The following is a 26,160-nucleotide window of genomic DNA, read 5'->3' on the forward strand; positions in this document are numbered from 1 at the left end:
TGGCAGGAGCCTGATACAGCTGACTCCTGAGAGTCTCTGTCAGAGCATGACAAATACAGAGGCAGATGCATTTGACCATGAGCCATTGAACTGAGAATGGAGTCTCCATTGGAGAAGTTAGAGAAAGGATTGAAGGAGATGAAGGGGTTTGCAACCCCATACAAACAGCAATACCAACCAACCAGAGCTCCCAGGGACTAAACCACCATCCAAAGAGTACACTTGGACAGACCCACAGCTTTAGCTGCAGATGTAGGATGAACCAGTGAGAGATCAGAAAGAACAAGGAAGGGGTGAGCTTATGCAGCAGCAAGTCTCAGAGAAAGTTGTAAGTCTAGATTAGATGGCCTTGTGCACCAGTGGGAGGAGAAGCCCTTGGTCTTGCCAAGGCTGGACCCCCAGTGTAGGGAAATGTCAGGGCAGGGGGTCGGGAAGGGGTGAGTGGATGGGTGGGGAAACAACATCATAGAAGAAGGGAGGATGGGACAGGGGATTTATGGATGGGGTAACCAGGAAATGGGATAACATTTGAAATGTAAATTAAAAAATCCAAGAAAAAAGAAAAAAGAAAAATAAGAGAATAACAATATTAATGATACTTTTTAAAAGGCTGGTATGATGGCATGCCTCTGAACCCTAATTGCAATGTATCTTTTTTCTTTTTGTCTGATTTAATTCTGTCCAAAGTTTACTGCCTTAGTCTACTAACCTAGACCTAGTCCTGGAAGCGTCTAGCTTTCATACAATCTAATCTAGACCTACAACTTTTCTTCCTCTGAGACGTGCTGCTGAGTAAGCTCACCCCTTCCTTGTTCTTTCTCATCTCTCGCTGGCTCATTCAGCTCAGCTCTTCTGACTCAGGCTGATTCAATCTGGCTTCTCTCTCAGTCTCTCCTTAATTGCTCAGCTTGGTCTCATCACATTGGCAGTGTGTTCTAATCCTCTGGCTTCTTCTCTTTCTCTGGCTTGTTGTGTCTTTACCTCTTTCTTTCTTGGTCTCCCTTTGCATCCTTTCTGTAAAACTCCCCTGATAAAATGGCCTCTTTTTCTTGGGCCCTTCTCTCTTGAGTAGCTTCCCTTCCTCTCTCTTTCCATGAGAGTTGTCAAACCTTTCTCTGATTCATCCCTTCGTCTTCCACTCAATTAGACATCACTTTTGTACGTCCTTCTACAAACTAACTTTACCTTCATTATTTGGGATTAAAGTTATGTACTAGAGGCTGAGCACATCAGAACATAATCTTGGGTTTCACAGTGTGATCCTGTAAAACTAGCAGTGGGAGACAAAGGCAGAAGGCTCCTTGCTATCCAGCTAGTCCTGACAAATCTCTGAGCTCCAGGTTCATGGAGAGACCATGTCTGAAAACTTAAGAAGGACAACTACAGAGACAGCCTAGGTCTACCTCTGGCCTTCATACTGACATGTACACATATGAGTGCACACCTGTACACACATGGGCATGTACATATGCACTGACACTCACAAATACATATACACACATATACCACACAGTAAGAAAATGAAAAAAAATAATTTTATAAGAACACCAAGACAAATAACTTTGGGGATGTTTACATTCATCATTCATTTTTTTTCTCTGAAATGTTTGTAACACTGGCATGTGTCAGGTTATTTTTTTTTTCATTGCTGAAACTAAATGCCTGTCAAATGCTACTTCAGGGAGGGGAAAGGTTTATTTTGACTACAAGTCGAAAAGAATACAAACATGATTAAGGGATTTTATTACCAAAAGTTTAGGTGGAGTCCTGCTCCTGGAGTCCTAGCCATGGATTCTGCACCACCTCATCCCCAAACCCCAAGGGCAAATATGGTTGGGCAGCTGGCGGTCCACGGTGTAAAGAGACACAGAAGCTTTTATTCAACACCCCTATAAAGTATGGTTGATTGACCTGAGAGAATAGTGTTTATTTGGGTTAAGATCTTCTATTTTTTATGGTAATCAGATAATTACCAACCTTTGCTTCCTGGTCCCCAATGCCACATACTGCTTCCTCCTAGACAAGCTAGGGAATCTTGAAAACTGTAAAGAAGGCAGTTATGAAGGCCACACCCCCTACCCTCCCAGACCATGCCCCCACCCTCCCAAGGCCACGCCCCCACCCTCCCAAGACACACTCAGTTGAACACTTGCACAAACACTAAGAAGGGAGTTGAAAGAAAAAAAATGCATTGATGTTTCCAAGCTAGTTTTAACGTAAACTTTATTTATAATATTCAAAATTTGATCAGTCGAAACTATAAATTACTCTCCAGTGCAAGATACATTATGGTCAGTAGCAGTTAGAGAACTTGTCTCTTCAAGCTCTACTGGAGACACACCAAAGAAAGCCAAGAGCACACAATTCTTACTCATGGATAGTGTGAGGATGGTTTCAACACTTTCAAAAATCCTAAAATAGAATTCACCTTTCTGCTTAAGACTATGTGAAGAAAACTGAAAATTAGAGTTAGAAAAACTATACCATTTTAACTCTGCATGAAGAGTTTCCATGTGTGATACTTAGAGTTTAAAGTAAAAATATTTTAGGATAGAAAAAATTCTTCATTCTTTCCCCAAAGTGTATTTAATTTTTTTATAGAGGTGGATGCTTTTGTTCCTATCAACAGGTTAAAAATGATTTATTCAGACCCACAGACTTAGAAGGAATAATTAATACTAATGAGAACTCTCTGTCACATGACTCACCCAAGGTACACTCTCATTCTTAAGATCTTGGTTCAATGAAATCATCTCATTTGCCAGGCCCTGGGATGTGAGCTTTCCACAAAGTACTCTAATTAATGCTGAATGCTATGTTAGGTGGGGCTCTTCCTTGTGCCTTTATAAAGCAGGAATTAATAAGTGGGCTCAAAGGTGGAATACGTCGCAGCATGGAGCTATTACCAATAAGCTACATATAATGTCACACTTTTCCTTCTCTTTTCCCCACACCTCTATCCACAAAGACAGCCCAGTGATAGTAGCTTTAGGGGCCTGTGACAGATGCCTACAAGCTAAGTATAAACTCCTTTTGGTGAACTTAAAAAAAAAAACATTTTTTGTATGTTCTTATTGTCCAATTCATAGGATGTGTTAGAAGGGAGATAGCTAAGAAAACAATGCACTCCTGTCTCCTGACACCTATTAGCATCATTAAAGTGTCTCTAGGAAAGCTTAGAGAGATGGCTCAGAGGTTAAGAGCACTGGTTGCTCTTCCAAAGGTCCTGAGTTCAATTCCCAGCAACCGCATGGTGTCTCATAACCATCTATAATGAGGTCTGGTGCCCTCTTCTGGCTTGCAGGCATACATGCAGGCAGAACACTGTATACATAATAAATAAATAATTTTTAAAAATTAGTGTCCCTAGGAGCCTGATATTGTAACTGAAAGCATATCCTAGAATCAAGTAGCCATCGACAAGTTCCTGGCTATGGAATGGTATGTAGGGCTTTGTTGGTTCTCTGGGCATCAGCAACGATACTCACTTTGATATGAGAAGACTCCAGGGAAAGGCCCAATCCTCCAGAGGAAGCCAGATCAGATATGAGTCAATACAGATCTCAAGGAGGAAAGTAGACCTCTGCTTCGGTGCCTGAACACTAGACACAGTAAAGATGGGGACCTTGAGAATGCCAGAGGGGTAAATGAATGTTAAAAGCTAGAAGCATGCAGTCCTGTGTGGGAGGGAATTGCTATGCTGGCAATAGAGTCAAACCCACAAGGCCACCCAAGGGATCTGCCTAAGAAGACAGAGCCTTATTTAGTGATGGGATACATACACAGAGTGTTTGGGGGAACGAGAAAAACAATAGCCATAATCCATCACATTACCATGGAATCATACAGAGCAAGATGAGAGACTCAGTTAGCAAGAGGAACAATGAATGAAGAGCAACATTAAAAGACGACTGACTCTTTACCAGGCAAATCCAAAGTAATTCCCATGCACTTGCTTAATGAGTGTTCCCGCTAAAGCCAGCGCTAGTTATCAGTGGAAGCCAATCACTGCACTCACTTTGTAGATAGGACCCTGGATCTCCAGAAGTGAGTGACCTGTCAACAAGCCTAAAAACAAGACAGAGTTGAACTAGGCACCTTGGCCCAGCTCCTTTTGGAATTCTGACTTCTTTTCAAGAAAAGTAAGATGACGTGTTGAAAAGGGTGTTAAACCCAGTGAACTAGACTGTTGGGGGGAGGGCGGCAATGGGGGGAGGGTTGGGAGGGGAACACCCATAAGGAAGGGGAGGGGGAAGGGGGATGTTTGCCCGGAAACCAAAGAATTATTATTAAGTATTAAATAAATTAAAAAAAATAAAAATAAAAAAAAGAAAGAAAAGGGTGTTAAAGGCTGAAATCTGAAGCCCTTGAACATGATCCAAGTATAAGACTTGACACATAACAAAGGCTTGAATGGACTCAGCAGAGAACGAATACCATCCAAGCTGAGATTGGGAAAGGCAAGTTGCCTAGTACACAGTGAAAACATGGATTGTTTGTTTGATTCTGGTGTATGTACTTACCTCAAGGGTGGAGGAAAAGTGTTTCATTGTTTCTGTATCCTGTTTTTAGTGTGTTTATTTTGTCCTCGATAGCTTCAGGCTGGCTTTTGTCACCTAGGAGACTTAGATGAACTTTAGTAATAGGCTGAGTATCCTAAACTTATGAGTACACTGGGGATCTACAAATAACACGAAAATGCACAAAAGCTGCATTTTGGGACCTCCCTGATCCCACATTTGGCACCCTCTGCAAAATAGAAATCATAGGCCTAGAAATCATAGCCACCTATAAGGGAAGGGTACTCTACTTCCCATCCTTTTGACTTAAGGGAAAGATGATATGGTAGTTTGAATAAACTGCCCCCATAGCGCCCTAGGGAGTGGTACTATTAGGAGGTATGGCCTTGTTGGAAGAAATGTATCACTTTGGGAGCAGGCTTTGAGCTCTCATATGCTCAAGTTATACCCAGTGGGGCACACATTCTCCTTCGGTGGATCAAGATGTAGAACTCCAGCTCCTCTATCATCATGGCTGCCTGCATGCTGCCACGTTTCACATCATGATGACAATGGACTAAACCTCCGATACTGTAAGCCAACCCCAATGAAATTATCTCCTTTATAAGAGTTTCTGTGGTCATGGTATCTCTTCACAGTAATGGAAACTCTAAGGCAGATGGGAACCAATACTGTGAAATCCCAGGAAAGCCACTCTGGCCAAGTGCCAGTTCCCTCTCAGAAATGAGATAAAGAAAGAGATGCTCTCCCAAGACAAAGGAGCCTAAATTTGCTCTATTCACATCTAGTTAATATAAGCAACCAACTGAGCCCATCCACCATAAGGTGGTAAGAATGATTAGAGAGAAAAATATTCAAGGGACCTAGGCCAGAGCCGACTAAAGAGATGGATTTCCTTTAAATGCCAACTGTCACTGTGGTTTATATCTTGGCCCCTAACAGACCCAAAGCTGCTGCTCAGGCTGAAATATCAGTGAAGTCTCACATGCTGGCAAATGTATGAGAATATAGAAAAATGGCAGTAGGAGTTTTACAATCCAGACAATGCTTCATGCTTTGACTTTGGAGAGGAGGAGAAGCACATTCTCTACCTATTTTAAGAGACCAGGAAGCTTTAGTCTATCACAGTAACACCTTAGGCCATCACATTGTCCAGCAGCAGGCAGAGACAATGGCCTAAGAGAGACTGGGTTGGAACTCAGCCTATTTTAGGACCCTAACTAGGTTATGTTGTTTTCCTGAATTTGCAGGAAACATGGCAGAGGTCTTCCACCTCTGGACTAGATTGTCTTTCTGCCAGTTCAGCAGAGAAGAACACTGGGGATTTCTGGACTACTCCATCCTATTATAATTGTGTGGCTTCCAACAGAACCCAAAGAACACCACACCATACTCCATCTGCCACGGCTGGAGTGATCAACTGTTTTCACATGGAGACAAGGTGCACCTGACTCGGTAGCTGAGAGAAGGGAATGAAATAATGCATACAAAGTGTTCAGCACACACAATTTCCACCCCCAGCAATGCTAGATGAATATGAGTGTTTTCTGAAGGATGCTGCTCAAGCTGACAGAGGAGGGGGACCTACTGTCTCCAACATGTATGAAGCATTGCTCAACTCGGGGTCAACCATAAGTTCTTGAAGATTGCAATATGAGCTTTCCCTCCTTCTGATGCTCATTTTCCTGTGAATAAGTAGATACACCGGGGATAGGCAATTTGACTTCTTAACCATCAGCCTTTGGGGTTTTCCTTGCTGACCTAAGTAAAAGGGCCATCTTTCTAACAGCCAACCAAACAGTCCTTCTGGTAGCAAAAGCCATCAAAAGCATCCCATGGACATATTGAAACAACTATACCAAGGTTTCCATCAACAACTCTGGCTTTGTAAGAGTAGCCTCAGCAAAGACTGTTTGAAACCATTTACACCAGACTTTTTGATACCACGAGGTTCTATGAACTCTAGATATCCCTGCAATCATTTCTGCTTTTGTCAGAGGAGGAGCACTTGCCTTAGTGAAGTAACTATGAAGGCCACCATGCACTCTCAGAGGCGCCTACCTCAAAGCTCAAACCTAATGCATTCCAGTCAAGGACTCAGGACCAGCCAAAGTTCCCCACCTCATTCCCCTTTGGCCCTGGGTTAGATCCAGCCCAGTGGGGCCCCAATTCCATTAACAGCTCTTCCATGGCATCCCATTGGCACCTAGATGCCCAAGAGCCTAAGAACCAGACAGACTGGGCCTCCTTACAGGCCTGGAAACCCCTGAGCCAGCTCAGACTGCAAATCAGTCCTGCACCTCAGACAGTGCTTCTGTCCCCGCACCCCACAGCAACACCTGCCTAGCAGCAGCATGAGGTAAGTATTCAGCCTCCCCCAGCAGCTGAGTCCTGTGGCAGAGTGGATGCAGGACCCCACAATAACCATACAATGGGCATCAGTTGCTAATCCTACAGCTTGGCAGTTTAACAACAGCAATAAAGGCCTCGACACAGGAAAAGCCAAGAGCCATCTGAGAGGTAGTCCTGGAAACTTGTGCCCAGCTTCCAGTCACTGGCATAACCCAACTGTGGTGACCCTTGGAATGTCTACACACATCTGGAAGACAGATGGGTAAGGTTTGCAAGAGGTTGTCTATACTTGGTATCAAAAGGTCACCTGGAGGACAAGATCGCTGTCAAGAATGACTTAAGTTAGGCCACAGGCAAAACTACACTGCAGGGAATAAAACTGATTTCATGAATGCAAATCTGTCCTCCAGTCAATCCTTCCTTATATTCCTATCAGAATCTTAGACAGGAAGGGAGAGATTTAAAAACAAAACAAAAAAAAAACCCAAAAAACAAAACACTACCACTATCACAACTACCACCACTACCACCACCATCACCACCACCAGGAACAAATCCACCACAAACATTCGAGGAGCCCGTGGAACACATGTAGTAATATTATGACCCATGATTGAGGAGCATTCTCCTGACATTTTCATGGCCTGAGTGTGTGAAGGACAAGAAACGGAGCATCTCGCTGCAATCTTCAGAATGAAGCACTCTGACAGATAAAAGACATTGACAGCTTAATGTGGCCACAGCATTGGTATGGCAGTTGGAGAGAACAGAAGTTGGTGAGTAGAAGTTCCCCACTGAAGAAGAAAAGGTGAGGCACATCTGTGCAAAGAGAAGAGGCGACACACCAGGAAGTAATAGCTGCACCTTGGCAGATCACTGAATTATTCATGCACTTGAAGATGGGAAGCAATCAGGTTAATCAGTCAGCAAAAGCACACATGAAATCAAATGTTCTGCCAAAGATCTGGACTGTAAAGTTTAGTGGCGTCAACAGCCAAGAGAGGCATCCATTGCCTAACCATGTTGTTGAAGGTGTGGCGAAATTATAATCATTTGTTCACATAGGTATTTAAAACTCACCCATAAGGTTGTTGTTACAAAAGAAATGCAACATCAGATGATTATTATTTGAGGGAATCTCAAAGATAGGTTAAACCTATCAGAAGTTCAAATACCATGTCAAACAAGATATTGGAATTATCCCTACAGAAAACAAAATAAAATAAAAAGTCTGCTGTCAGAAGACACAGCCTTTGGGCTGGACATTGCTAAGCTGAATATAAATAGAACAGAGGTGCATTTTGCAGAGGGATGATGTGTACAGAAAAAATAAGGTAGTTAAATACATCCCTGTGTAACTCTTAAATCGTATATGAAGCATATACAGATTTTTTTTACTGTCCTATAGTGGCTTTAATGTTAAAGTTTTCCTCCACAGAAACATCTTACAAGATAACAATATAATCTCGTAAACAGGCTATTGACATTGATGCAGAAAAGCCACAGACTCTGGCCACCGAGATGGTGATTCTCTCTCTGCTCTGTCTTAGCCCCATTCGTCTGCTTTTCTATCCCTGCCTCTGAGAAATCACAGCTACATTAGTATGATTGCATCACCTCAAGGATGTTTTGTGGCTGAAATCATGGATTGTGTAGAATCTGAGAATCGGGAATTTTCACTCAGTGTAACTCTCTGGAGAGTTGCTGACACTGTCGTGTGTATCATTCGGTCAGTTTTCTGTCACATGGGTATACCACAGTTCAATATTTTACCCCATTTTAGGCTCTTATAAATAAAGCTGGCATACAAATAAAATGATAGTTCTAGGAAAAGACTAATATAGTTAATAAGTGCTTGATATTAGTCATCATGAGAAAAAACAAAAATAGATAGTAGTTACAAAGAAAACATTTTACAAATTCTATGGACATTAAAATAGTAACAGTAGGATATTTTCAGCAGCCGTATGCCAACATATTTCAAAATGTAGACAAAATGAATAAATTTCTGGGAAAAACACAAGTCCAAATAACTCAAGTTTATAGTATGAGTACTTATGTACATAAAAGAAAAATCTATAAATTTATAGAAATAGATTTATAAGTAAAGATAAATTTATAAATGGAAATATGCATTAAATTTGTAATGTAAAGCCTTTTATGAAAATAAACAAATAGTTGCATTGGTAAATATCAAACACACAAAGAAATAGCTAGAGTCAATCTAATACAAGAAGCATAAAAACAAACATGGGGTCTTCTCCAGCTATCTTTGTGGCCCTAGCACTACCTCCTTAGCAAACTTGTCAAGGACTTTACCAGGGAAATCAGAGACTATCATCTTATAAAATACACCAAAACTTTTAATAACCAAATTTACTAATATAGAAAAGTGTAATAGATCACACACTAATTTATATTTATTCTTTTCAAAGATGGATATTGGATTCAACAGGTAAAATCAATTAGTGTCACTTGTAATGGAAAAAGGAGTGGGGACATCCTCATGAGGATAGGGCGCAGGGCAGAGGTATGGGATGTGGGACAGTTGGAAGGTGGATGGGCAGGGGAATAAAATCCGGAGTGTAAAAAAATACATAAAATTAAAAAAGGAAAACGCCTATATAAATATAAAAATCTGTTAAAATCATATTTATTCAAGATTTTAAACCTAGTAAACCCCAATTAGAGATGTATTTCTCTATTTAAGAATTAGTCATTTTTACCCACCAACAAAGATGTGGCAGGAGGATAGATCCTATCCTGTTCAGTATTGAATAAAATGTCTAACCTTTTAGTATTGAGTTGAGCTAAATGTAACTTTGTATCAACCTTCCAAATTTTTTTAAATAAACCTAGCCCTAATATATAAATGCATATTAACCTAAACCAGCAGGGGGTTCTTCAATAACAGGGTCTTAAGGGGGGACAATGGGGATGAATAAAATTGGAGTCCAGAGATCTCGTATAAGCCAGGCAAGTTTATTAAGTACAGCATCTTATATACAGTTTGCAAGGAGGAAAAAAGGTGAGACAGAGTCAGCGGAAAGCCATCATACAATGGGACAGAGTTGGCAGGAAGCTCATAAGGGAATACTGCACAGGGGGAACAGGATAACTCAAGTTCCTCCCAACCCAAGCACACAGCAGCCTTTGGACTGGTAACTACAGTCTCTTCAGAGCAGAAGAGCTAAGTTCCCAGAAACTAAAACCTCAATTCCTTCCATGTCCTGGCTCCAATCCCAAACTGGACATTCCCACATCTGCCCTTGGACAATGACACAGAACTAGATTCCTTTGTCCTGTCATGTGGACCTCTAAAAAACCTGACTCCCAGTAAATCAGAATTCTGAAGCTATGTGTACTTCCTGCCAGTAGCTCCCATTTTGTTTTCAATGTACTTCTAAATAGAGAAGACATAGGACATACCAAGTCATTCCTTGAAACTGTATTCTTTACTTTTCTTGTCACTGTGACAAAATGCTTGACATGCTACTTGAAGACATAAAGGTCTATGTTGCTCACAGTTCTGGAGAATCACAATACCTCAGGACTTGCAAGGTAGAGTGGAGCATCTACGTCATCTGTGATGGGACCATGAGAAACAGCTGTCTATACAGACTGGGCTCAGGTTCCCCACTTCCCGCCTTCCTACCAGTGCTAGGACTCAAGTGTACACTACCATGCCCAACTTGAACTGTATGCTTTCAGGAACATTTTTAGCCATCAGTATCTATAACGTTTGTCTAGAGAATGAAATAAATTGGAGGTTATTGTTCGATGGCACTGCAAACTTGAACTGTTAGCCCCTGGAGTCCCATCCATTACCAACAGTTGCTTTGCATGGTAGATGGCTACTAATTGGACATTGTCTCTGAGAAGCACTTTTCAAGCTATTTCTAAATGCTACATGATGGGTGATAAAATGGAGCACTACTTTGATTTCCCATGGACTATAGAATGTTACTACTCACACAGACACCATTAAATTTTATGCTTCTTGTGTTTGTTGAAAATATGCTTCATTTTCACATTCAAATGAAATGTCAATTTACAACTAATAGCAATTGTTTTTGGAAAACGTGTGTGCTAAAAGGAACCCATATGAAATTCTTTGAATGGGTTGGTTCTTTTGCGCACCTCTTCATAGACTGAAGCGTTAGACATTTTGTATGGAAACAGAGGAAAGGCAAAGTGAGAGTCTAAACTTTTCCTTGTCACTTAAATAATAAAAAAAGGAATTCTAAAAACTCAGCTTTCCCCATTTCCTTTCCTCCTGCCTGCATTTCAAATATGAGAAAGCTTGTCCTATCTGACATCAAAATTTAAGACAATGGTTTTGCCTACGCTTACAGAATGGGTGCCAGGTCAAATGGGGACAGTTTTCAGACCTAATTGGAAATGGGGGTGGGGTGGGAGGGTGACTCTGTGAGGCAGGAACTGAGAGGAGGGACAATGTTTGAGATGCAAATAAATAAATATTTTTAAAATGAAATGAATGAAAAAATGCTAACCACAGAAAGAAAATAGTAGTTTGCATCCAGAAGAGGACAGCAACAATAAAAATAATAGAAGATTCAGGGCATATTTCTGTGATTCCAAAGCCTCATGAGGTATAAATATAATTATTCTGTCCTCATGTGACAGCAGTGTTGATGGACCCTAGAAAAAGCACCATCACACAAAGGGCTCAGAATCCAGACTCTCTTGCCTCCTAGTGGTGAGACCTTGCACAGGTCATGCACCATGCCTAAGATTCAAATCTGTGAAATGTGGGTCACAAAAAAGGTCTGTCTCCTCAGTCTATGTGAAGACTAAATACAATAATATTATAAAATATTACTTCATATGTAAATATCGGGCTGGAGAGATGGCTCAGAGGATAAGAGCACTGACTGCTCTTCCCAGAGGTCCTGAGTTCAAATCCCAGCGACCATTAGGGTGGCTCACAACCATCTGTAATGAGATGTGATGCCCTTTTCTGGTGTGTCTGAGGGCAGCTACAGTGTACTCACAACACGTAAATATCGAATATGTTCTACTGATTTTTTAAGTGCTAGAAGCAACATTAAAGCCATTTTCCTTCAGTTAGGAGAACCATCTGACTCAAGCATAAATAATTATATCCCACATCTAACACAGTTATAAGGTGATATAGGACCGATAATTAAAATGAGTCACATGAACAATTATTCATTGTTTTTCTTCTTTTGTGTGTGATATATTGCCAGGTGTGTTGTGTGTTTGCAAGTCTGTTTATGCATACTTGGTGTCTTGTGTGCATGTGTGCGGCTGCCTGTAGGAGTACCTGTGTGCATGTGGCATGTGTATGTATGTGTGTGCATGTGTATGTGTGTGCACGTGCGTGCCTGTGTGTGTTTGTGTGTGAGTGTGTGTGTGTGTGTGTGTGTGTGTGTGTGTGTGTGCATGCTTGCCTGAAACTAATTCTAGCAATCTTCCTCAATGGCTTTTCCACCATATTCTTCTGAGGCACGGTCTCTTAATCAAACCATGAGCTCCTTGATACTGCTATACTCTCATTCCCTGACTTATTTCAGGGACAGTCTGTCTCTACTGTCTGTGGCCTGAAATACAGGCCAGGGCACACAGCCACCCAGCATCCATGTGAATTACAAGAATCTGAACACCTGTGCCCTGCTGGAGCAAGCATTTAATCGCTGAGCCCTCCCCCCAGCCCTGAGGAGTTACTACAACATTCCATTTCCCTGGTCTAGGGAGTTGCTTTTATTTGTGTTTCTATCCATTCCATAAGGCATTCTGCTCTTGTTCGTTTCCTTTAAAGTCAAAACTTCTCACAGATTCACATGAGCATAAAAATGCTTCTGTCATGGGTGCACATCTCAATGGCTTTCACAAACTGAACACAACCACGTAAACAACATTCACATTGGTCTTCTCATTACTCAATGAATTAAAAAAAAAATTTCAGGTTCACAAGTCCCGTGGTCAGATAATCCAGTTTCTACTTCTGCTTCTAACAAGGACGCTCATCTTGGCGTTCCCTCACTCTCTGGGTTAGACTGTCCCTGATGTGAAAGCAGCACAACTACTGACACATACAGAGCAAAATGCGGTGAGAATACGGCAAGCCACAGTGCATGCTGGCTGTTTCTGTAGCCTCCTCACTTTGGCTTCCATGATACTCAACCCTCTTGAATTGCATCCAGTGTAGTCCACTTTCTGCCAGTTGCCCCAGTTGCAGCATTTCCCAAGATCGAGTTAGGACCTGAGCCCTCCTCACTTCATGTTTTCTCATTCAATGCCCCGCCCCCACCTCCAGTTTCATCCCATCGTGTCGACAGTGTGATTCAACCCACTACAAGCGGAGCTCGTCTTTCCAGCCAAAGTCTTCTCCCTACACTGTACTTCCTATTTTGTTTATACCTCCCAGTGACCCATGTAACAGATCTTAAGGTGGTCAGATTTCCCTGGAATAATTGCCAAATCTCATTAATTCTAGCACTACTATGAATTTGCTAAATGGTTACTGTCCCTATGTTGCTGGTCCTACATGCCGTGCAGCATGGGAAAGAAACTCATGAGCCTGCACAATAGACTACTTTCCGGAGGTTTCACCAAAACCTGGCTTCACACAAATTACTCAGTTGCCTTATTAGCGCTCTCTGTATCTCCAAGTCCATCAGCCCAGTCTTTCCCATCTGACTCTGTCTTTTTAACAGTCATGAAGACAGCCAGCATCCTTCAGGGAGGTTTAAATTCCTTCTCTGATCCTCACAACCAGAATAGATTATCCCTTTACTTTACAGCCAACAACTTGAAATCCGTACATAAATAAGAACCTAAAAACTAAAACCACTCTGTGTCAAGCATTCTAACAGGCATACGCATCATGATTCATTCCAGCCTTGTTAATATAATCCCCATGGCAACGTTATATTTTGGAGATTTATGGGCAAGTTCTGACTAAGTGATTTATCTCAGGTCTTTACGGCTCCACGAAAGCCAGGATACCAATCCAGCACTCTGCAATCCCAATGTCAATTTTTTAATGTTTTGCTAAATAATTTATGGAGTTAGTTGTTTACACATTTCTTCCTCAGAATGCTGCAAACATTTAGGAGGCTGAGAATAAGTCCACACTCTTAACCCTGCAAATACACACTTGCCCAAATCTGTGTGTGTGCACACACCCAAATACACCTACTTTGTGACTTGCACAATAATTTGTCAGTGGATAAAGGTAGATAGTATATACAGGCGTATTAAGGTTCATTGAAAAATATACTTGCAGATCTTATTATAATTATTAGTAAAAAAAAAAAAAAGCACAATTGTGTTGCTGCTCCTGTGAAACTTCCAAGCATAGAGAACTATAACATGACATCAGAGGCAGATATTAGCAGGCTAAAAGAAGCTTGCCTCTGAGGCAAAGACAAATTAACTGGAACAAAGAGGAATCTGACCCAGAGAGGGTCCACCCTCAACTGCTGGCTCTAACCACTGAGCAGTTGATTACAGCCTAGATTACCTTCAGCAGGTGATACTGCTCTAGCAAACACAAGGCATCCTTCCGCCCTGAACAGCCGGTCTCCCAAAAGAGGTCACCAGCACTTCTGGTTTCCTGGGCTGTACGAAACCCTTTGGTTCCGGTTTCCAGGACTGTTCAGGTACTTTCCTCTCCCTCAAATTCTGTGAAATGAAGAAGTTACCTACAGTATTCTTTCCATAGATATTTTTTTGCCTGTGCCAATCAAAGTAAGATCGTGGCTTAAAGTCAAGAACCCCATTTCCTCCAATTCAGGATGATAGCTAAACTGTGGCCTAACCTTCCCAGTTCTGTTTATTTTCAAATAAATAAATAAATAAATAAATAAATAAATAAATTTACTTACTTATGTTTATACAGAATAGATATCTATACATATTTATATATTGCCTTTATTTCTACCTATCCATTTAGTCCTGGATGGTATATTTAGAGGCAATAAAGATACAATGGTGGTAAAAATAAAAATAATCTTAATCTTCAGGGAACTGATGATTCTTTGAAGTTTGGCTGCAGGAAACAAAAGGACACAGCTCATGTGCTCTTGATAAGGAAGGGCATTGAAATGGTCAATAACTACCTTCCCAAAATAATCCCAAACTGAAGAGGAGGCTCTCCTGGCCTCCAAATGATCAACACTAAATACAGAGTCAATGATAAATATTATCCAAAGTCAATATATGAGGAGTATTTTTTCTTTTGTTATACTAGATCCTAAGAAGATAAAATTATCCAAGTAGCCTAAGATGATATAAAATACTCAGACAATCGTGGGATAGTAGGGAGGATGAAAACAGATGTGCTTTAGAAACAGCATAAAAAAACAGAGCTAAAACACAAAAGGGGTCAAAACAGTTCTGCGAAACAGAATCGCAGAAGAAGATGGAGAAAAACAGACCAGATATATTTCTTCCTCATAGTCTTGAGTATTATTTTATCTTGCTGGCCAGAGAGATGACTGTAAGTGGGTGTGGTTCTCCAATTTTTCAAACCCTATAATGAATTTATCCCAAAACATTGTGCGAGCAGTGTATAATCTTCTTAGTGAATAAAGAAGTGAGTCACTTCGAGAAAAAAAAATCAAATAACTGTAGCGTGTTTTACCTTCTCTTTATAAAGTTAATAACTATGATGTCTGCCAATTTAGAACAGAAACATTTAGCAAACAAAAGACTCTAATGTAGAGTGCTCTCTTTAAAAATCAGCTAGATGTATCAATGAAAGGGAAGAGAGTATTTTCTCAACTGTCGCTTTGTTTATTCCCTTTCCTGTTCCCATGCAGAAACAGAATGAATACTTAAAAGCAATGTTAATGATTGCAAATGCCAGAGCTCCCACTAATGCTTTGAATGGGCTTTTTTTTTTTGTAGAGTAGCAAAAAGAAGGAGCTAGATGATGTAATTAGATTATCAGAGATGAAATACTCCATTGAGTAACTTTAAATACCTTGCGCTAAAAATCCACCTTTGAATATTGTTATGATGTACTGGAAACTACATGCACGGAAAGCTTGGTTACCCGAGGACGTCCTTATTAGAGGGTGGTGAGAACTCTGGGAAGTGGGACCTAGTGGAAGTTTGTGGGTCGCTGTGGGTGTGCTCTTGCTTTGTGCGCTAGAGTCTCTCCCTTTCTCAGTGGATGCTCGCTGGCTTCCCATCGCTGTCAGTTATGAGAAACTCTTTACCCTGTCTTCCAAAGGCATGCATCATGGAACGCCCATCTGCGTGTTCTACCTCATTCCTTGCCACTCTCTTGCATCTACTCTCTTAAGGTTTCTCCAAGTGCAATGAAACACCATGACCAAAAACCAAGTTGGGGAGAGAAGAGTCGTTTTGGCTTACACTTCAATATCACTGTTCACCATTGAGAGCAGTGAGGGCAAGAACTCAAACAGGGCAGGAACCTGGTGACAGAAGCTGATACAAAACCCATAAAGAAGTGCTGCTTCCTGGCTAGATTCCCATGGTTCAGCTTGCTTTCTTCTAGAACCCTGGGCCACCAGACCAGGGATGGGACCACCACAATGGGCTGGGCCCTCCTGGTCAGTCACTGATAAGAAAATGCCTTACAGCCAGATCTTATGGAGGCGTTTTCTCAATTAAGGTTCCCTCCTTTCAGATAATGCTCAACAGTTAAAATCAGAGGGCCAGAATTCAGTTTCTAGAATCTATGTCGAGTAGTTCATAACTACCTGGAACTCTAGATTCAGGGGATCTGATGTCCACTTCTGGAATTCATTGGTACCGTCATTCAAACATATACATACCCATACACAGACATACACATATACACACTCTTTCAAATAAGTATTAAAATACAAATATAAATATATGCTTATTAAGACATTAAAATATATACTTTATACACAGATATCTTTGAAGCAACTACCAAGTCTGATTATCCAGTCAGTGAATATTTACTAAGCACCTACAGTTTCAAAGCACTGAAGTATGATACGGACAAGGTTACTTCCTGTCTTTGAGCTGCCTATCAATAGCTGAGGGCAACACAGAACGAACCAGTGCATGAACAGATAAGATCCACACAGGCTGTGGCAACCGCTGGGAATGAAATTAAAAAGGTAATATCAAAGAGAGTTAGGATGGCTTGCTCAAAATGGTTCATTAACCAAAGCACCAAAGAAGAAATTGGTATTTCTAGTTGAAAATGTTACAGATTGTTTTTTTTTTAATTCTTTATTCCTGAAGACCTTGGATACATTCAGAAGCAGAACTTTCCAAATGGAAAGTTCAGTGAACTACTGCCACGGGAGGTGGGGTAAGGAACGCTGGCTTAACAAATGATCAAGATTAAAATGAATAATGATATATTTTGATTTCCTTGTTTTAAAGAGAGTCAAAACTCTTTTCTTTCACTTAAAAAAAAGTGAAGAAATTTTTTCACTGGGCAGATGATGCAATCTTTCTGGTTTGACTTCAGTCTTATGCCATGTACCTCACATGACTCGGTCATAGGGATGCAAGACCAGGAGGGACTTGTGATACCCATGGTTCAGGAGGCATTGTGGAACTCAACTAGGATTCTAACTGGAGAAGAAAATGGGAAAATGGGCCCAAGGCAGCCTGCTGTACAGGTACTCTGTGTGTGCTCCACTCAACAGAGTGGTCCTCCTCCCAGCTCGGCCTCAGAATCGTCACTGACAAGCGGCACCTCCCAGAGTTTGTCTAATTTAGCTTCTCACCCTTTCTAGTCAGCTCTGTCCTGCAGTTACCTCCACCATGGCAGGAAAAGGAAGTACCACAAAATCAGGAATAAGGTTTCTAATCTTAGCAAAACCTGTTCTAGAGCCGACAATCATTTCCTTCTCTATACATTCTAGATAAGCACTCGGTCCCATCTTTCCTTTACACATTTGGGTTGTCTAAGCTACCTTGACGAGCAGACCTTGAACTTGGGCTACTCCCTCCTCAGACTTCTGAGAAACAGAGTTACCTCATGTTCTTTTGAATCTGCCTGTGTGGACTGGCAAACAACAGTTAGAAACCTTGAGAGATTAAATGCTGAAATTAGCAGCCAGAGAGTGGCTGGGGTCAAGAGAGTCCCTGCTTCTTTTAAGCTCTTATCTGATGCTGAGAAGATATACAGAGGTCACTGTGGGCCAGGAGAGTCTGAATTCTAAGGCAAAGACCTTGCCAATGGTTATCTCCACGCACAGAATCTCTCTTCTCTGGGAATTGGGGTGGGCAGGTTGGTTGATGGTGAATTCTTGGGAATTTCTTAGTAGGAAGTCTCTACCTTTCTCTGGAATGAATTATTCAAGTAGTGCCAACCTAAATGTTAACTTGTCTACTGTGGGCATATTCAAGGAACTATCTACCCTGACATTGAACATGACAGGCTGGAGTACACAGGTGACATGTTTTCCTGAGTGCAGTAATACCAACTCTAGAGGAACAAGAGGAGGTGTGCCACGGTCAAAGTTTAACAAGATATTCAATAACCCAAACCTACTGTCAAAATGGAAACAAAACTCAAGGGAAATGCACGGGGAGTTTCGATTGGCCATCATGACAATTGAGGCTTGGGGTCCTCCCTCATCCTCTGTAACCCTAGTACACGGCAGCCATGATTGTGATGGCGATGACAGCAAGCATTGGTTGAGCATTTACACTGTCCTGGCTCTCATTCTGATCATTCAAAATTTGTGTTGCCAGCTGCACTTAGGCCTCGCCACACACATATGTAGCAGATGTGCAGCTTGCTCTTCATGTGGGTCCTGAATAACTGGAGCAGGGTCTATCCCAAATTCAGTCGCCTGTTAATGGGATATGATCTTCTACCTGTGCTGGCTTGTCTGGCCTCAATGGGAGAGGATGTACCTAAGGCCTGTAGAGATACGATGTGCCAACGTACCCAGGGAGGCTCTCATATGCTCAGTGGAGAAGGGGATGAAGGGAAGGGCTGTGAGAGGGGGTAGCTGAAAGGAGGGCAGTAATAGTGATATAAAGTGAATAAATAAGGAAAGAAAGAAAGAAAGAAAGAAAGAGAGAGAGAAAGAAAGAAAGAGAGAAAGCAAGGGAGGAAGAAAGAGAGAGAAAGAAAGAAAGAGAGAGAGAAAGAAAGAAAGAAAGAAAGCAAGGGAGGAAGAAAGAGAGAGAAAGAAAGAAAGGAAGAGAGAGAAAGAGAGAAAGAAAGAAAGAAAGAAAGAAAGAAAGAAAGAAAGAAAGAAAGAAAGAAAGAAAGAAAGAGAAGGAAGGAAGGAAGGAAGGAGAAACAACATGTTGTCTGTTTGGCTCTATTTTGTTTCAATTTATTTGTTTAACACAGGGTCTTGCCATGTAACCTAGACTGATCTCAAGCTCATGAGTCTCTGGCCTCCACCTCCTGGGTGTTGAGATTACAGATATGGACCATTCGCCTGTGTAAATGCATTATTAACTCATGAGTCTTCAAAGGCTCATGAAGCACATTATTGGCAGTCACATTCAGTGGGTGAAGAAATAAGGGTAGATGGATGTAAAATTGAATTTATATGATACGATTGTCTAAAATATTAATGTGTCCTTAGCTGCTGTTTTGAAAATAGTGAGCAAGACAGTAATAACAACAAAACAGAGAGTAAGCCATCTCTCATTTGTTCATATCAGATGGGACTGAGGTTTTCATGTTCTCTGATGTGGGCAAAATAAAGCCTGAGAAAAGCAGCCTGGACAACTTTTTAGAGATGTGGGAAGTGAGAAAGATGGTGGGCTCAGGCCTCCAGAAGGAAAACAGGCAGAGCAGACAGTGTGTGCTAGCAGGAGGGGAGGTCAGAGCAGCAGAGTTATCAAAACATATCACATTGTGCCCTCGGTTTGCACTGGCCTGCATGAAGTACATAGCATACATACATACATACATACATACATACATACATACATACATACATACATATATACATACACACATGTGCATATATAACATGCATGAAGTACATAGCATACTACAAACATACATGCATACATTCATGCATACAGAGCATACTACTGCAGTGCTGAGTAAGGCTACATGTAGAAGAGAAGAATAAGGAAAAGCAAGACCCCCCCCACACACACACACACACAAAGCACACTCCTGGTTATCCGGGAGATGGCTGAAGCAGAATTTTATCACCCTCACACCTTGTTTCCGAGACTCTAGGAGTGTTTCCAGTTTGTTCATAGTTTCTTGAGCACCAGAGCTGTCCTGGCTACATTTTGTCTTGACAAACAACCCACCCTGAAACACAAGCAAAGGCTGTCACAGGACAGCTCTCTCTATGTGACACAACCCAGACATGTCCTGCAACATCAACACTGCTGTCCGCTGCTCTGGGAAGTGCTTCTCACTGTTTTACTGAAGCCTCTGAAAATTTGTGACCAAAAAAAAATGGGAGCCTCTTAGAGTTGGTGGCTTTTGCACTGTGGCTACTGCTGCTGTTTGACTTCAATGTCACCACCCCGCTGGTCAGATACACCTGAGCATAACTTTCAAACACTTTGGGCTATACGAGACGTTGCTGATTCAGAACCCTCTCGGAGTGTTGTATTGTCTCTCTATTAAAATGTTTCCAAAGGCTGAGGACCCATTGACAGATAATGTCTTGTTTACGAGCTCGTCCTTGGGTATGAGACTCGGCAGTGGCGAAGCATCTGAAATGCCTGCTGCTCCAATCGTTGCTTGATGCTTATTGCATACAAATCAGAGCAAATTCTGAATGCAAGTCATCTTTAATCTTGGCTGAATCAGGCCGACAGAGCTCACAGAAACATGAAGCAGAGAGAACAAGAGAGTTGGCCAAAAGCACAAAGCCTTGTCAGAACTTATTGGGCATCCCACTCCCCTGATCAGCATCAGTCAGCATCATGTTTCCATCTTCAGGCATCCTTGTTATTTGTCTGCTTTACTTTTGTTGTTAGTATTGAGATCAGGTCTCATATACCCAAACCAGCCTCCCCACTTGCTACTGTAGCTGAGGATGACCTTGAACTCGTGATTCCCCCTCCATCTCCAAAGCACTGTGATTGCAGATGTGTACCATTATACCTGTCTGCAAATCAAATCCAGGGCTTATTACACTTTAGGCCAATGCTGTAACATCTGAACTGCATTTTATCGTTGCAGTAATAACAATGTTAGCAATACATGTTGCAATATGTATTCCTGATAAAACGCTTTTAACTCATACATGAAAATATAAAAATTGCACGTTAGCAAGGCACCATATAATTTTTTGAAATATGTATCACATGATGCTCAAATCAAATTATATCTTATCTATTTGTCATTTCGATATGGTGGAAACACTAAAGGCTCATGCTTCTGAATGTATAATAGAAATAAATTACTATTACCTGTAGTCATCCTACTGTACACAACAGAACTTCTCACATCTATCTAACCGTAACTAGAATTCCTTGGTCAGTGTCTCCATTCACCTGCTTACTTTCTACAAATTTAAGTCATCATCGTTCTACTCTAAACTTGTAAAATCTCAGCTTTTGGGAATCCTAGGTATGAGTAAAATCACAAGGTACTTGTTTGTCTGTGCCTGGCTTATTTCCGTAAGGACTGCCAGCTCCATCCATGTTGCCATGACTGACAGGACGTTTTTAAAGCTGAAAACTACTTCATTATATGTATGAACCACATTTTCTTTATCAATCACTCCATTACGTGATAGACACTTGTCTCCATTTCTTAGCTGTGGTGAACAAGGCCATACTGAGCATGGATGCAAACTTCTACATACTGACTTTCTTCACTTGCCATATATTCGTTAGTACAAGTGATAGCTGTTTTTAATTTTTCAAGGGACTTTCATACTGTTTTCCACATGGCTAAACCAATGAGATACACACACACACACACACACACACACACACACACACACACACTCTTACAACAACTAGTACATAATATCGTAATCATTTGATATAAGGTCTACTCACACTCTACACCACTGATAGACTACTCAACCCTGTTGTTATTGTCTAACACTTATTTGTACCAGAGTTATAAATTACAGTGCATTGTCATTAACTGAGGTGTGAACAGTCCTTTGATTGTAAATAATTAAAAAATAAAGAAAAACTGTTTAAGGAAATAAGCCCCCTCCCCCACCAAAAAAGGTAAACAAAAGAACGAGGTAAAACGTGATCCAGTTATTATATTGAAGTATGAATATGCTACAATGTTTATTATTTTCAACAATTAATATTTGGCATTAAGAAAACTATTTAAGTAAAAAAATTTAAACTACATACTAACAGTGTCCTTTATTTATCTTTTATCCCCAGTAGACTTTTTTCTATCTGGTAGATTTCCCTTTAGGCAGAACTCTGAGTATTTCCACTACTACAGAGCTGAATTTTCTGTGATTAGTCCTCTGGAAACATTCCTTGTTAGCCTTCAAGTTTTTTAAAACCATGTTATCTGCGATTCGTAATGTGCAATTTGAGATTGTCAATGTGTCTTCACTGCAGGAAAGTTCCCACCAATCCAGTGTCAGCTTCCTGCACACTCTTATCCAATAGATGTTTTTTTCCTTCTGACTGACAACAAGATTTCCTTCTAGCCTTTGGACTTCAGCAAATATGCCTAGGAGTGTCTCATTAAAACAACACAACATAAAACAAAAACTATTCATTGATTATCTAGAACCTTTAATTTGCACATTCCTGTTTGAGAACCATTTTTGAAAATTTTTAAGATTCTTCAACTATTTTTTTAACCCTCTTCTTCTCCATGTCAAGGATTACACTGATGGTCATATGACCCCGAAGTCCTTAGGAAGTTCTATATTTTTCAATTGTTTTCTATGTGGCTATTTCTGTAGACTTCTATAGACTTTTCACCAAAAATCTTTCATGAAGTAAAATTTCTAACATTTTAGCAATTATATTTTGTCTTGCTTTTATCTCCACTTATTTAAAAATACTTTAAAAACCTTTTTCTTATCTTCTTGAAATTCCCAATTCCTCTGCCTGTTTATTTGCATTTTCTTGAGGACCCTCTATGCATGGCTGATAGTCAATTTAAACCACTTGTCATTTTCAACAGAAAAATTTCATGTGCTTCCAATTCATTTTACTTTAGTTTTTGTTGTTTCTGACCAGTATTTTTGACCTACTTTGGTCAAAATAACTGCATGTTATATGGCCATATAACTGGGTTATTGGTTGTAAAATTTTAGAATCTTTTAACTTCTTTTGAAGATTACTGGGTTTTGTGTTACAAGCAATGCTCTGCATATTAACCTCTCATAGTATGTTTTATAAGAATATGTCTATCTTGGTGGCCCCTCCTAAAATTAGGGTAGATTAATCAGCTGAATTGCACATCACATCTTTCTTAGATTTTAATCATGCAAAGCTCAACCTCTTACATCTCACCTGATAGACAAGTTTTTAGATTTCTTCTAGAAAAAGGAGACCCCCCTCCGCAAATGCAAAACTGCTAAAATATCTCCAGTTGATGCCCACTTATTTTCATGGACAAATTGTCATGTGATTTATGAAGCTAACCTCTGGGAAGTCAATGTAAGAGAAACAGAACCCAGAGAAAATCTGACCTTCATCTCTATATAAGTTTGCTGGGAAAGAAAAAGTCAATGTCCACAAACATAGAGATTGGGATTTGGAGTAGAATATTAAAGAACTGTATTAATTAAACCAGTAATGGTATAGTACTCCTCATGTGAAGAATAAAGATTTTAGCAAATAGTAAGAAAAGGAAAAGGAGAAAGCAAAATCCAGCTTAATGTCATAAATTCAAAAAATATGTGATTTGATAATGCATTACCATTTTCAGTTGTTTTCTATTAAAGTTCAATGAATTTCCACGATCAAGTCTTTATAAGATACTCATTCTGCTTTCAACCAGTTGGGTTTTAGAAACATGTCCCCATCAATATGAGCGCCCTCTCATTGGCAATTATATTTGGATGATGAAAGATGTAGTTTTCTGAGAACAGTCCTCCCAGTGAAGGACACACAGTATGGATCATGTCCTTGTCCTAGGTTGATTCTCTATTCATCCTGTCTGATATGGACAAGCCTTACTGTGTAGCTACAAAGCCCAAGTCTACATTGCTGCCTTCTGATCAAGACAACTGATTCCAGAAGGAGCATGTGTCCCACACATAAAGAGACAAGATCCTGGGAATTTGGACTAAATTATTTCTAAAGTAAAGTTTCCACAGAAGTAGATAGTAGAATAGGTGTTTAAAACTGATGTGGCCATCTGGTCACCCTTAAAAATGGGAATGGGGGCAGGGGGCTGAAAAGATTCTTGGTGATTAAGAGAATGCACTGCTGCAGAGGACCTAACTTTGGTTCCCAGTACCCATGTAGGGGATCTCACAGTCACTTGTAATTCTGACTCCAGGGAACCAATGTTTATTGTCCCCAAGTACACCTGTGCTCATCTTTGAAGAAAGAGTGAAACCCAATGGCAGAGTCCTGATGACTCTCTTTCAATCTGAACCCAGCAATCCTGATGGCTACTTCTTAGCTTTCAGTTCTTATTTGACAGTGTAATTACTCTCAATTGCCCCTGAGACGTTTCACTAAGGTGGAATTACAGAATGACTATTTGTGACCCCAGAATCCCTACCTGCAGTTCTTACCCCAAGAGTGGCTCCAGTTGCAGGAAGGGCTCTAAGGGAGTAATTAAGGATAAAGGAAGTCAGAGGGCAGAGCCCTGGTCCCACAAGACTGGTGGCCTAATAAGGAGACTCTCCAGAGAACTTGAGCTGTCTTCGGTTTGTCACAGGCAGGCAGGAGGAGAGGCCATGCGAGGACAGGGGTAGAGCAGGCTGGCAGCCCTCACCAGAATAAATGCACATTCCAGCTTGTTGATCAAGGACTTCCTGCCTCTGACGCAGTGTGAAAATAAACGCTGTCTGTTAAGTGGTGGGATTTTCTTTGCAGTAGCCCTAGCAGCCAAGTAGAGTTCAGGTCACTTAAAACTGTGAATCCTGAACAACCCAGGACACAAGATTCAAAGAGAGATGGCCATTGTGACCTTGTCACACCAGTTCGTTCTGCCAGCACCCTTCCTTCCAATTAAATCCCAAATGATTCCAAAGAACCTGCAACCGGGACAAGAGACTCCACAGAAAGGGAAAATGTGCAGGCCCAAAAAACAAAGGCCACTCACAGGCGCTCTCGAAACTTTCATTGTTACCTTTTCAGATGTCTCGAGGCAAAAACAAAGGTTTCAATTAAACCTAAAGGACTGAGCAATCCCATGACTGGCATGGTTATTGATTTAACCATGCATGCCTTAAGCCTAAAATAGCCACCTTTTGCTCAACCCAGACCCACATCAGACCAGGCCATTGGAAACCATTTTAAACGTGGCCCAAGAAGCTAACAGCAAAAATGGCAATGACCAGCTGTCCACAACAGGACATACTTTGGCAATGTTCAAATGCCCAGAGTGGAACTACCATCATAGTTACCTATGTTGGCTAGATTTCTGTTGCTTTAAAAATGCCCACCTTTAGAGGAAGAAAAGGTTTTAGACCAGGCTGACTAATCCTTGTTGCCTGGGTCTAGAGCTAAATCATATATAACAGCAGCATCACAGGGAGGAAGGTATATGTTATTGTTGTGGGCAGAAAGGAAAGAGACAGGAAAGGGTCAGGATTGCATCCCCATTAAAGGGCACATCCCAATGACCTAACCTCTTTCCAATAGGCCCCACCTCACTTCCCAATAGCACTATGGGTTGGGGATGCTAAGCTTTTAACACAGCTGCACCTAACTGTCTTGAAGCAATGATGGTAAACTGAGTCTGGTTTGGGATCACCTGGAGGGACTAAGGAGGCAATAGTTCCCAACCTGCAAAGATCACATATCAGACGTCCTGAATATCAGATACCTACGTGACAATTCATAATAGCAAAATATACTTATGAAGAAGCAATGAAATAATTTTTTTGGTTGCAGTCATCAGAATATGAGGAATTGTGGTAAAGGGTCACAGCATTAGGAAGGTTGAGAACCATCAGGTCTAAAGTGCCTGAGGCTAATGTTGATAGTGGACTAGTGACACATTATTGAGACCTCTGATTAAGAAACTCAGGGCAGGGATATAACTCGCCACACTAGTCCATCTCCCAGGTCTCATAGGGTGAGAGGGCTCTTTGCTGTGTTCATCCGTATATCTCTACCTACAACCCACACTCAGCAGTCTGGCTTGGGGCCACAAGCCTCCCATGTTTTGTGATAATTCTACAAGTATAGCCTTCTAGCAGTTATCTATTTGAGGGAC

The 26,160-nt window shown here is 40.9% G+C and overlaps 1 protein-coding gene across 13 annotated transcripts in view; it reads right to left on the bottom strand.

Annotated features, from left to right (window-relative positions):
• Rgs7 (regulator of G-protein signaling 7) overlaps positions 1-26,160 on the bottom strand; it is a 433,024-nt gene that overhangs the window by 277,909 nt on the left and 128,955 nt on the right.

This window comes from Rattus norvegicus, chromosome 13, assembly GCF_021556685.1.
Source record: "Rattus norvegicus strain SHRSP/BbbUtx chromosome 13, alternate assembly SHRSP_T2T, whole genome shotgun sequence".
Lineage (NCBI taxonomy): Eukaryota > Metazoa > Chordata > Mammalia > Rodentia > Muridae > Rattus > Rattus norvegicus.